Source organism: Gymnogyps californianus, chromosome 15 (genome assembly GCF_018139145.2).
Source record: "Gymnogyps californianus isolate 813 chromosome 15, ASM1813914v2, whole genome shotgun sequence".
In the NCBI taxonomy this organism is placed as follows: Eukaryota; Metazoa; Chordata; class Aves; order Accipitriformes; family Cathartidae; genus Gymnogyps; species Gymnogyps californianus.
The window spans coordinates 2,830,570-2,844,746 of record NC_059485.1 but is presented as its reverse complement, the minus strand read 5'-3'; positions in this window follow the sequence as shown (position 1 = coordinate 2,844,746).

The window sequence follows — 14,177 nt, the reverse complement described above, 5'->3', positions numbered from 1 at the left end:
TGCATTCTGCTCCCGATCCTCTCCAACCTTGGGCAAGTCACTTTGCTCCCTGCCTCCGTTTCTCCTTTCGGAAAAGGAGCTCAGGCTGTGCTGGCAAGCATTAGGAGGCAGTTACTGTCAGGACCTATATAGGATCTACATATTCATATATTGTGTGCCCTCTGCTGGCAGCCTCATTTTCCAGGAGCACAGGAAAATCCTGCAAGGTGGGTCTTGGCTCTTTCCTTCAAACGTAGGAAAATAATTAGACACAATACGAGCCATAAAACTACAGCAGTAGCAATAGAAAAGGGAATTTCCTTCTGCACATTGCACAGTAGCAGGTAATGAGATTATGCTTTTTCTGCTGCTCTTTGGACCAGGCTGGTTCCTGCAGGAGCCCCTGCATCCCAGCAGCGCTGTGGCAGCTCTTGCCGACCGAACGCTCGGCAGACTTTGCTTCCAAGGAGCACTCTAATCTAACCACATCCCTGAACTAAATGAGGGCAAAGGGGACATTTAAGTGATTTATCCCATCACCTATCAGGTGATGCCCAAGTTCAGCAGCGTCACAGCAAGTATCCCAGATTTGTTGATGCAAAGCACAGATCAGATGAAAATACCCATGGCTGTGTACGGACAGAGCTGGCAGAGGAGTACACATCACCTGCAGCAAGCAGTCCTGGTCTTCACCAAGGTCATTTCAGCCATGGTCACAGCCTTAGCTTTGCACTACGAATATTTGAGCACTTAGATTTGATTTGCATGAAAACCTGTGCAATTCCAGCAAGTTTTGCTTTGCTTGATTCTGCTAATCCTCCCTCACCATCCCTTTCGGCTCTGACATCGCACTAGTGGTACCTGGGGGGATGGAGGAACCACACCACTGCTCCAGCCCTTGCTGTGACCGCTGCACCCCTCAGCTCTACTCAAACCGATTGCCAACAGGGTCTTCAGCCCCAGCAAAAGCCTCTCTTCTGCCTGCTAAGAACCTGTTTTCCAGGCTGAATTTTTTTTATCACCTATTAATACTTACTTCTTCATGCACCAGCATTGTCTTTTAGCACAGATTATTCATTTTTCTTCATCCACTGAAATATCCCCGAAACATTACCTAACCAAAAGCCAGCTGAAGAAGAATTTTTTTTTTTTTTTGTGGAGGAAACCAGTTCCCCTACCAACAAAAAAATAATCAAGACAAGCAGCCTCAATGTGCCTTTGTAAGTCTGGATTGGACTTAGTCCTATTTTCATCCCATTATTCTTTCCTTCACAATTTGTCCAAAGCTTTGCAGACTGTGAAAGGCCAGTCGCTGCCGGCATTGCTTTTCCTTCTCCTTTCATACGGAGTACTCTGCCATTCTTCAGTTATATGAACCACTCCTGAATGACACATCTGTGAAAATACTTTGGCAACAGACTCTTCTTTTAGTCGTTTGGGTTTTTTTTTTTTGCCAGCTTCAGCCCCTTCAGGATCCCTCTGCAGAGATTCCCCCATTTCCAGGCCAGCAATACACCAAGGTCTGCTTCAAACTTGAATTATTTTCATACAGTTGAATCCCCTGTGCTTCCTGCCCCTTGTAGCACTGTTTGCTATTGAAAACAGGGTGAGTTTGTGTGAATTCTGAAGGTTTTGGGTTGTTCAAGCTCACGTGAGCACCACGAGGGTCTCTGCCACGTCACTTCCTTTCACAAAGCTTTTGGGATTTCTGAGACACACAGTCCAAAAACGATGAGGAGCATCCTTGCCCCAACCACATCACCTTCGGAATCTGAGTTTCCCTTTCCATTTTCCTTAAAGACCCCATTTCCCAGCAGCTGCCCAGCAGAGCCCCGTCCTGGGCTTACCCACCCAGCCCATCTCTGCTCGAGGTGGCTTTCAGGAGATTATAACAACTTCAATACTGAATAAGGAAAAAGAAACCCCAAAAAACAAGAGAGGAGAGCAATGAACAAGGGAGAAAGTGCTATAAAAAGGCCTACAAAGAGACTAATGACACTGTTTAAACAAAGTTGTCTCCTGCGATAGTGCTAAATCCTTTTTATGACCTTTTAGCCTTTAAAAACAGTTTATAAGACCATTTTCTATTTGCTAGGCTTACTGACAAACAGTCAGTAACTGCTTACGGTGGTACCAGGAGTCCCATTACAGAACAAATAAGGCCCATTTTACCATTTTTCCCTCCCTCTTATAAAAAAACTTAACTATTTCCCTCCCCAGCTGGTCCATTGGAGCACTGCACAGCCAGAGCCAGAGCAGAGGGAGAAGGGGAAAAGCATTTGGAGAAAAAGAAACGTCCTCCAAAGGCAGCGTCACAGGAGGAGGCAATAGTTGCTGGGAGAGATAAAGCACATTCTGCATGAGATTACTGCATGAATGATGCTTTGATCACAAAAGCAAAGAGCAAGAAGACAGTTTTAATGGTCTGAAAACACATGAAAAGCTAATGTAGAAAGCAGCTTTGATACACAAGACAGTAGCACAGTATTTATTTTGTGACCTTTAACAAGTATGGGCAGTGCAACAACAAGATAATTTGATGGAAAAAAATCAAAAGGAGACAGAAAAATTAACCCGAGAGCTTTGTGGCAGAGGGAGGAGAGGAGCGGCTGGGGCTGAAAGCACCTCTGTGCTGACTTCCAGCATGTCGAGGACTGAGCTCTGCAAAGTGCCACGTGTCCTCAGTCCCCACTGAGAGCAGCAGGTGCCCAGTAGCTCCCAGGAACAGGGAATTTGGCATATTACTTAGCAAAACCCAAAAACTAAAGCATGCTTACAGCAAGCATTAACGGTTATATCTTCACACAGCCCATAGAGAACTGCATTTTGATGGGAGCTTTTGTATGGGACACCTTAGAGCTACCAGGGTATAGAAAGCCTGGACGTTGGGAAGGACTGCAGACTCACGACAGGCATGGTTATAGTCCCCAGGTCCTCAAATGTGGGAAAACCAGGGGAGAGATAATTTGAAGGCAACTTGAAGGGATGGAGGGGGGCAATGACGATGTTTTCTGGGAAATAAGTCTTTAAGAGAACTTTGAATATTATTGACTGTTAGAGAAAACCAAGAGCAAGACTTGTGCACGTGATAACTTTTAAAATCTTCTCTACAAACTGTTTAAATTTGATAAACCAAGGGCTACGGAAATAACTACAAGTTTCCTTTTTGCCCATGCAAAAGGGTGATGTAGTAGAGGCCCCAAAAGCACAGACAAGGCCCTGCACAGGGGCATGTGCACTTACCTCTCCCCAAGAGTACGCCCTGGCCATTTGCTACCGATAGCCACTTGTATGACTGGTTTTTTTCTCATAAGGATAAGGCAAGAAATCCTTTGGTCCACAATAGCTGTTTTTGCTTGAAACCTGCAGGAAGAGCACTTGCTATATGCTGTTATCCAGTCAAGAGCACAAGTCACCCCCTGGGAGAGAGAAAACATCCCGAGCAGACCACCAAGGCCAACCCCTACCTTAAATAAATGGTCTGAGCAAATTGCTGGAAACTGCTGTCAAATCCAACTGGAATTTCTAAGCAGTGAACGTCCCACCTGAAAAAAGAATCTCCATGACAAACAGTCAGAAAAAGACAGTGCCCATCAGCTAATTTATGCACTATGAATAATTCAGCCACGTCTATTTAAAAACTTCAGCTGAATAAAAACCACATTGAAGAGATCGTCTGGAGGTAAAGGGGAGAGCCGACCACCCCAGAGGTCTCTCCCTCTTCCCACGCCTGCGTTGAACTGCACCAGCTGAACCCGGAGGCTCAGCCCATCCCAAGCACAAATACAGGCTGGGCGATGAGCGGATTGAGGGCATCCCTGCGGAGAAGGACTTGGGGGGTACTGGTGGATGAAAAACTGAATATGAGCCGGCAGTGTGTGCTCACAGCCCAGAAAACCAGTCGCATCCTGGGCTGCTTCGAAAGCAGCGTGGCCAGCAGGTCGAGGGAGGGGATTCTCCCCCTCTACTCCGCTCTCGTGAGACCCCCACCTGCAGTACTGTGTTCAGCTCCGGGGCCCCCAGCGTAAGAAAGACATGGACCTGCTTGAGCGGGTCTGGAGGAGGGCCACGAAGATGATCAGGGGGCTGGAGCATCTCCTCTATGAGGACAGGCTGAGAGAGTAGAGGTGGTTCAGCCTGGAGAAGAGAAGGCTCCGGGGAGACCTTATAGCGGCCTTCCAGCACTTAAAGGGGGCCTACAGGAAAGATGGGGAGGGACTCTTTATCAGGGAGTGTAGCGATAGGATGAGGGGTAACAGTTTTAAACTAAAAGAGAGTAGATTTAGATTAGATATTAAGAAGAAATTCTTTACTGTGAGGATGGTGAGACACTGGCACAGGTTGCCCAGAGAGGTTGTGGATGCCCCATCCCTGGAAGTGTTCAAGGCCAGGTTGGATGGGGCTTTGAGCAACCTGGTCTGGTGGAAGGTGTCCCTGCCCATGGCAGGGGGGTTGGAACTAGATGATCTTTAAGGTCCCTTCGAATCCAAACCATTCTATGGTTCTATAAAAGAGATTAAGAAAGAGGCAGTGGAGAGAGAAATCCAGGAGATAAGAGCAAAAGGACCTCCTGCCGTTTATAAGAGCTCCCCAATGTGCATCTTTCAATGGTGGACATAAGTTTTTTGGCTGCTTCAGTTAAGAGCTAGCCCATCCTCCTCCTGCAGGCTCTGTGGTGCTTTGTCCCAGCCCCTTCACATGCAGGGGGAGTAACCCCGCACTGAGTTAAACTCCCTGTGCTCTCCCTTCAGGTTCTTCTTGCACCATGGAGGGAGGAAGGATGCATTTCAAAAGCAAACCTATTTTCCAACATTTTGCACCCCCCTGTTTCTTTTACAATCATAAAAAAAACTTAAGAGGACCCTGCGATTGAATCGGCTCCCTCCCTCCAGCTCCCCACAGTCAGCTTCTTGGGATGTTTGGGTAGCTTTCCAAGGGATAACGGAGCAGGACCCACAGAGACAGTAAAGATCTGGCACCACTGGAATAAATAAATACTGCCTCAACATCTTCCACTGGAGCACTTTTGCAAGCAGGAAAAAGCCAGAGCACATCTGAATCCCCAGGACTGCTGGGAACTCATCACGGCAACCAAAAGTAAAATTTTTCCCTCTCCCTTGCAGTACACCTGCAATATGGCGCAGGTGATGGAGGCAGTTGCCTTCACTCATCCAAACTTTGCATTTATGTAATCTTAGAGAAAGCTCTGTGCCTCCATCTTCCTAAGCAGAGGTCCACTTCAGAGCAAGGTCCACTATAAGCAAGGCTGATATTTTTCCAGAAAGCTCAGCATTTCTCAAACTAGGGTTTTCAACCTGAAATGGGGTCACAAAACCTTTTTAGCTGGGTTACCAGCCCTGGGCAACTTCATGTTTATTCCAGATAATCTGCAAGGCTGAGTTCAGGGAAGAATTCTTGTTGTTGTGGCAGGATTGCCAGTTGAGCACAATTTAATTTAAATTTATCTTTGTTAGCCAGCAAATTCATCTGCCTCTTCTACTGGCCTGCATTATCATTTCTTCAGGGCTACTAGGAAATATCTGCAAAGCATTAGGCTGGCAGCAAGGAAAAAAAAAAGAAAAAGATATCTGTTCCACAGATAAGTGTGGCGAGGTGCCTATCTGGCTCTCTAAACAGTGGGAGCAAGAGTGGGTCAAATGAGACAAAATTGTTTCGTGACCCTAAGAAATAGGGTGAGAGACCTGCAAGGCAGTACCCCCTTCTGCTACACACTCCGTGGTGCGTGCATGTGGAAGCGCTCCGGTTCTTGGCCAAAGCATCCTTTTCTTTCAGGTAACAACGGCACAGAAAGGAGATGCAGCGTCAGACCCGCCTGCAGCAAGACAAGGCACTGCCCTGGTCCAGATGGAAATCCTGACGCCGCTGGCCATGGGTTTGGGGTTGCCTGGGCTGCTCCCCATCCCTTTTTCTGGCATTGCAACAGCCAGAGAAGGCTCCCACACAGGTGGCATTGCCAGGGACGAGTTTCGCACTGCTTTAAGGCTCCTTTCTATTGTCACTGGGGTCTCAGGGTGCGTTAGTAGGACAGTGACAGAAGCCTCATACATATTAAACATATTGAGGGTGAAATGCTTAATAAACCATCACATTTGGAGCCTTCTTTCCCTCTCCACAGTTGTGTCTATCTTGACTTATTCCTGCTCCTCAGAGGAAGTGGCAGGATTTAATAGTCCTTTATTAGTATGTCAGCTTTTAAAATGGTCAAAGTGTTATTCATAGGGTAGGTTAAAAAAAAAAAAAAAAAGAAATGCAGCACATTTAGGAGAAATACTTTTTGTTCCAGCCAATGAAAGGGGTTAAGTGCAGCGGTGTGTGCCTGGCTCCTTCCTGTCACATCTGGAGAGGAGCCATCCCACTTTCCCTCCCAAGCCAGCCTCATTTTTACTTCATTTCCATGCTTCATGCCCCTGCCACTCCGTGAAACAGTTTGCTCTGGGAGTTTTGGGATTTCGTTCCCCTGAGCAGCAGGAGGGGCACCAGTACCACCAGCTTTAAGACAACAGCAGGGTTGCACAGATGCAATCAGAAGTCTCAAACATTTCTGGTAAATGAAGGGCTGCTCCATCTTTACTCCTTTCCCTCCCCATTTCTTTCTTTTAACTGGGCCTGAGAAGTGTTTTGTTTGGGTTTTTTCTTTTAAGTCACCAAAAGCCCTTGTCTTCTCAGTTCTTTTGCCACCTGACATTGTGCCCAGACCTGAAGAACTGGCTTTCAGGCAGAGGAGGATATTTTTCCCCACCAAAATGCAACTTCACAACCTTAGACTAATAAGAAAGAACAGGCACCAAATACTCCCAAAGCTTTCTTGCCCCACAAGTCACATTTCAAAAACCCTCCTGGACCTAAGAGTTCTTTTGCTTACTACTCTGGAGCTAGTTTTCTTGTCCCAGTGTTACAGGACCAGAGACGTACAGGGATATTCGAGCCCTCCGCTCAACCTGGCAAAGGCTGAACCTGGTTGTCCTAGTTTCCTTGTCTGTGCTCAAAAGGGCCAACTAGTTTTTGAAACAAAACCTCATAGCAAAGGTATGAAGTGAAATAATTTGTCCTAAACAGATCTTCTAGAAAAAGGCATATTTGTATTATGCAAAGCTAAATGAGTGAATGTTTCTTCCCATGCTTGCTCAGAAGGATCAGAGAAATTCATCCTTGCTTCTCCCCATGTTTAATTTTCTGATCAATCCCACTTCTTTTTCTCCACCTTTCACGGTTTGGGGTTCTGCCTTCAGCTGGAAAAGCCGAAAGGCAGCATCTGCTCCCAGGATTTTTCTGGCTCAGATAGGAAAATCCAGAATAAAACCTGTTCCCATCACAGTCCCAGCCCAGACACAAGGTGTTCCACAACACATCCACGTTTCAAGGCGCTCATTAAAAACAGACCTTCTGAAACTTGGAGGCTCACCCTTCATTACTGACTGCACTATCCTGGAAGCCTATTACCTTTAATTGGCACAGAGTTGCACTGAAAACACGGAGCTAGCTCCACTCTAATCCATGCAAGGACTGCCTCTAGATTTTGATGGAGGCAGGTTTTCACCCCAGAGCCTCTTAGAAGCAAATCTTATTTAGGTCAGCAGTGACATTTTCCTTTCTGAAATAGTAGGCCAAATGCCAACGAAATTGGAGCACATTAGTTTGAGCAGTCAAGGGATTTACTTTACAATACTATGTATCACACCCATGTGAACACTGAAAAAAATGCGACCCGCTGTGCTGAACTTCCAACAACTTATTCATCAGCGCTGGTTGAACATCAGAGTTTCCACTCCAGAGGAAACCCAGGTTACTGTTAAAAGAAATCCCCTTTAGCCCTATTTGGAACAAAGCCCCACACTAAGGTTTCCCCATCATAAGTCTCAATTCAGTAACAGACGTGCTAGCTCTTATAGCTATCAGAATATTTATAAGAAGACCTTATGAAGTCCAAATGGAGAGCTCAGCTGTTAAAAAGTTGCATTTCAGTATAAATCGGGGTGTTTTTATGATGCATTTTCATGCAAACAAAAGCACCAGCTTGGATGGGGAAAAGCCCTGCCCCATGAGAGTTTCGGCAGTCAACACACACTGCAGCTCTCTAGGAGGGGAGGGTGATGTTCTCTAAAGTTATTAAAAGACTGAGGCTCCAGGAGATTCAATGACTTGCTCAACAAGAAAAGCTGGATGAGTGACAGAACAGACAAGACCTTTTTGCCCCCAAAGCTAGATAATCCTGCATCCCTCAAGCTCTTTGATGGGAATTAGGCCATCCTGTGTCCACAGGACTGGTGGTTATTAATTGAAGAGGGTCCCAGTGTGGCCCAGGGACTGCACACCCAAACAGCTTCATTCCTATCCTCCAGCCCCAAGGAATTAGTGCAGGTAGGTTTAGGAACAGTTATAACCAAGGAACTGCCAGGATCTCAACACGGCTTGCACCTACCCTTCCTCCTCAGCCAGGATCCATGCTCTTCTCTGCCTTCCTCTGCAGCAATGCCACTCAGACTCCACATCAAGGCTGTAGACATCCACTGCCTCTCCGTCTGCTCTTCACTGACAACCTGACAAGCCCTCACTTCAACAGTCATGCAAGATTTACAGCTTGTTAGGCACTGCAGTTGTCCAAGCAGAGCCACCTGGAAATGGGGAGATGGTGGGAGGCCCAGAATCATAAGTGGTGAATGATTGTATGATGCTGGATTTATGCGGGGATCCCCATATTTTAGCAACTACTTGTACTTACACACACACCCACCCCTTGACAGACACCATCCTGGTGATTCCTGATATCCACACACAACTCCAGGGCCAACAAACCGATAACAAACTCCCCTGCTTCAATGTCTCATAAGGAAATGCTCCAAAATCAAGTTGACTTGAATAATAGAAAATATCGAGCTCCTGCCTAAACCAATATTACTGACAGCGACTGATCAATCCATGTAGCTTTATTAGCATAGCCTGACTGCAAGTTCCTTCCCAACAGCAACAGCATCTTGAATCAATAGCTTAATTGTCTTCCTGGCTTGTTTTGCTTCTGGTTAAAGTCACTGATTAATCCTGCAGACTAACAGAGGTTGCTCAGCTGAATGAGTTAAGCCCTCACAGACTGATGAGGAGGTCCCCCTGGATTTTCACATCCGAGCTTGGCAGGAAGGCAGTCGGCAGCCGGCACGGCGAGATGTGCCATGGGAACACCCCAGCCCCGCAGTGCCCTGGGAATTGTCACTGCAGCATCATTTTCTGGGAAAGGAGGGAGGCTGAGGCAGGTTTGCACGTACACGTGCCTGAAGACACATTGACAGGTAGCGTGTCCTCTGATGAGATGTTCCCCATGACATTTTATCATTGCTTTTCCACTGTCTTTTCGTCCCTATTCAATTCTCACTCCTGAAAACAGCCTGGCACCATCTGATCTACACTTGTTCTCAAGCAATGATCTTTAAATATTGATCACCATCACCAATAGGTCAAAAATGGGAAACAAGCTACCTAAAGCAAATATTGCCTGTAACTCAGTCATGACAGATTTAAGGGGGCTTTTTAAGCCACACACTAGATCCCCTGTTAAAACAGCTCTTTCTAGGTAAGACAACTTGCTTCAGATGTGTCATTAATCCCATGAATAAGGTGTCCCCATTAGACAACTTCTGTCATGTCTTTGTAATTTGTTAGAAGGTGGCAATGCTTTTGTGCCTCTCTCCTAAGCATTAATCTCCTGGGGAGACTAGAAGAGCTATTTTTTAAGTGTGACCTGCAAAGCAAAGACAGTCTTCGAGTCTTTTTGTTACTTAGATCCAGAGAACAGGTAAGGAATTGGGCTGTTTGCTTTTCCTACTTGGAGCTAACAGAGGTGTGCAGATTTATGGTACCTGAGGATACAGCTTTTGATTCCCGGAAGACTACAGAAAGGACAAGAGATGGTAGATTTATGATTTCCAGTTAGCAAGGAATTGTAACCTATTAGCAGTCAATCACAGAAAGATAAACGGCAAAGGAGATTTTGGCTGACTTAGAGAACATTTGTGCAATGTTAGGGAAGTGGTACGGGTAGGAACAGACTCACCAGGTTGGATGTGATAAAGCTTAACATCTCTAATGTCTGAGGCGAAAAACCAAGGCAGAAGAGAGGTGACAATCCAAAGCAATAGCTCACAAATCAGCCATTTCTTCAGTGGCTCAGCAGGGGCTGGGATGATGGGGTTGACAGGCAGGGACACTTTTCATTGATTACTCTTTACAACAACTAATGGCAGTGTGATCTCATCACTCCCAACAAAGCCCTGTGGCACTGCAGACAGGGGTCCCAAGCGGTGACCCAGGCATCACGAATGGTCCACCAGCCACTTCAAAGAGTCACGCAGCCCAGCGCGAGTCAGCACCTTTGATGTTAACAGATCTGCATCCACAGGGCGGTGCAGAAAGGTCTTTATCCCTGTAATTACTCCACTGCAACCACAGGGAAACTTCTTGCATCTACAGCAGCCTCCGCAGCTCTGAGCTGCTGACTGGTGAGCCACGGCAGGATGAAGCCAGTAGAACCAGGTGTCTGCTCTGGACTTCAAGGACGACCAAGAAAAGACCACAAAGGTCCTTTTTTTTTTTTTTTTGAGGATCGTTATCAGAGAAATTTCTAGCCATGCCATTTGGGCACGGAGGAAGGATTTTCAGCATGAAATGAGCTTAGTTACCCATCTGAGATGAAGTTTTTCCCAGACAGGAGACATGTACTTGTCTGCATGTCGCCTAACTTGTATTTAAAGCCTATTCTGAGGGTATTTTATTTCAAGAGGGTTTAAACTCACACACTGCACTGGAGAGTATTTCATTCTTGAAATACTCCTCTAGACAGGAAAGTTTTCCTACCAAAGGTTACAAGAAACCAGCTTCTGACATTTAATCATGGTGATTTGCTTCAGCAGGCTAGTATAAAGTACCACTCAGCATAAATAAAGACATCAATCTGGCTGAAGTTTCCCCAACTACTCCTATATCACAAGGCTAACGATGAGTAATGCTCTGGTCTTGACTCTGGCTGAAGCACCTCATGGACAAGATGGTCCTTATGGTAAATTTGGGGCTTTCCGTGCAGGCAGCAAGAGAAGCATCCAATTCCTCCTAAAACCAGCAAGGGGCAAGACTTTGCTTCTGCGTCAGGGCAGTCACAGCCCTGAGCTGGGCAGAGCTGCCCACGAGGCAAGAGCTTGTGTCCATCACAAGCTGTAAGGTGGCACAGCAGCCCCATGAACCCGGTGCCGAGTCACATCTGCCTGCACGTCTCCACCACTGCCATTCTCTACCTGTACCTGAACTCCTCCAGCACAAAGCCCCGTTAGTTACCAAATCATCTCCAGTGCTCAAGGCCTGCAGGCCACGATGCACCATTAACTCTCAGGCTCCAGGAGGGGATTAGTAAGCAGCACGTCTAAGCTACAGCTTTGCCAAGAAAAGGAAGCAACAGCAAGGAGCAACTCGGAGACTCTCTGCTCTCTTTGGGCACCCATCTAAGGCTCTCAGCAACACAAAAATCAGTTTGGCTGAAGGGAATGAACAGAATGAGGAAAAAAGTGACTTTTCTGCTGCTCCTTTCAAAACAACAGCACCTTCCTGAGCTCACAGTAAACCCACACCTCGTTGTAAGATAAAACAGAAGCACCGCCTTCTCTACCCCATTTCCATGATCTTTTCATGCAAAATAAGCCTGTTTTTATTACATGCCAATGTGCATCCTTGACACAGGACAGGATTTCCCTCAGCCAACTGCAATCTAATGGCAGCACCACATCTCCCAGGACCGCGGTGTTTGTACAATGCTGCTCACATGCTGTACGAGGTCACCGCTTGATGCTCTCAGGCGAGCCAGATCTGTGTTGATTTAGAGTTGCCATTTGCAGCAGGAAAGGCTGCAGCAGAGGGGGAGCATGACTACAGCAAGAGCATCCTGGGGGATTCTAGACTGGCAGAACAAAACGACATATGTAAATCTGTTTCAATGGAAGAGACCTCAGTATTTGAATAGGTTTAATATTAAACCAACTCAAATTTTGGAAGAAGCCCAATTAGCAAGTCAGTTCACATGCTCCGGCCCATAAGGCATGGTGTACCTTTAGCAGCGTTGCCAAGGTTTGCTACCAGCTCATTGTGGCTTTGAAGATTGCTCTGAAAGCCACTGTTCACCCTAAAGAGTAAAACAGCCAGCATAGGTCATTAAGATTGCAGGCAGGATGGTGCTCATGACATGCCTGCTGGCCTCTGAGCTTTGATTTCTTCATGAGTGAGATGCACTCCTCCAGTGGTCCCCACTTCCCCCAGGTCAGTCACTGGAGCCTCCATCCATCTCCCCAATTTAAGTGCATTCAAAATTTCAGAGTTTCGTTCACTCAGCGAACTGTGAGGACCCCAGTCAGAGAAGCAAGAACATTAAACTGCTCGCGATTTGTAGTTTTACTGTAGAACCCAGGCTTTTCAGACCACAGCATTTACAGCCTGCTGCCCACCAAAAGACACATTAACTGAAGGTCACAAGCCATGCTGCTGGGGACACCGGCCAGCTCTGCAGGGCTTGATTCCAGAGACACTTCTCATTTCAGAGATTCGGACATGCTTCTCTGCTGCCCCCAACTAATGGTGTAAGAGCTAGGAAGACCAACAGCCTTGTGATGAGGTACCTTAAACAACACTCAACAGCTACCCAAGGGATGTGCTGGAACCCCTGAGCTGGCTGACTCGGCCTCTGACTTTCTCAGTAGAAGCTGAATACAGATATTGAACGCAAGGTTGAGGTATCTTAAAGGTCAGCTTTCACAGGAGAACAAAGCACTGAGAGGAGCACGGAGGACACGCAGAGCCCAGATTATGTTCCCAAAAAGGTCTTTGGTTGCCCAGAGGATAGGTGGGTTTGGCCCGACGTGAGAAGAGCCCCTCATGCTGCCATGTTTCATTTCACAGCTGGAAGAAAACAGTCATGACTGGGTGGGTTGAACTCTCAGAGAAGCACTATTTAAAACATATTAGAGCCACCTAAGAAGCAGCCAGCAGTCTGGAGGCTACAGTGCATGATACAGGAGGACTACTTCTCGACCAGAGAGGAGTCAGCCTGCTGTACCGAGTCCAAAGCGGACATGTCTAATAAGGCAGGTTGGACTCCTGGGTTAGGATGGCTGCTGGGCTCATTCCTCCTGCTCAGCAGCACAGGACTCCTCTTGAACAAGCATTTCTGCAGTGGAAGAGGCATTAGAGCCACCACTTGCTCAGCATAGGAGGGAGAGCAGCAAAGCATAAATAAAGGATGCCCCAGGAGAGCGCAAGGCGGCTTCGCAGGCAGCAGAGCACAGCTCCCTGCACGGCCCCTCCGCTTCCTCGTTTAGGAGGAGAGACAAAAGGTTGCACTCCCCACTCAGCCCCAGAGCAAGAGATAATTAGTAGCTCATTGTTTTAAATCCTAATAAGTGTTCCCCAAACTGACTAGCTGTGTTGGACATAATGTAAATGATTCTGAAGAAAACACAATTTGTAGAGTAGTCTAATTAGGTGGCCATGAGAGCACGGAGCCTGTGCAGCACTCACGGCCAAGGGAGACCTGATTGCATAAACCCCGGAAGATTCTCGCGTAATAGCAAGAGCCGATTTCTTTGTTTCCTACATATCCACCAGTGAGCAGCTTACAGACTTCATTTCGCCATTTGTGAACCCCAGAGTTAGCTACCTAGAAGATTTATTCCCTTCTCTTTGAATAAGGCAGGGGAGAACAGTCATTTTGGAGTTTACCAAGACACAACAGCTGCCCAGATAGCTCCACCAAACCCCTTGGTCAGCTCAGCAGAGGAGGCAGCACAAACCAGAGCTTTGCAATGGTCCTTGTCAGGGCGGGCACACTGAGGAACAGAGCAGTTTCACAGAAACAGCAAGAAAGGCCCCTTCTCTTTGAGGATGGGCTGTTGTAGCTCCCACCCCAAATCCCCAGGTCTAGCAAGACTTCTTGTTTCTCCAGAAGAGGAAGGGAAGAGAGTTGTGTTTTGATATAAATTGATGCAACAGCTTCTTTCAGGTCTTACCTGGCAGTTTGTGATACCTTATGTGGGCTTAGCTCACTGCTGAGAACTTCGGGTTGGAGACCTTGCCCTCTCCTGTCCCAAAGGCACAGGAGGGTGGAGGGAGTCTGCTTTCCTCAGGCGATAACTCTTTAAATAAAAAGTTCAAAC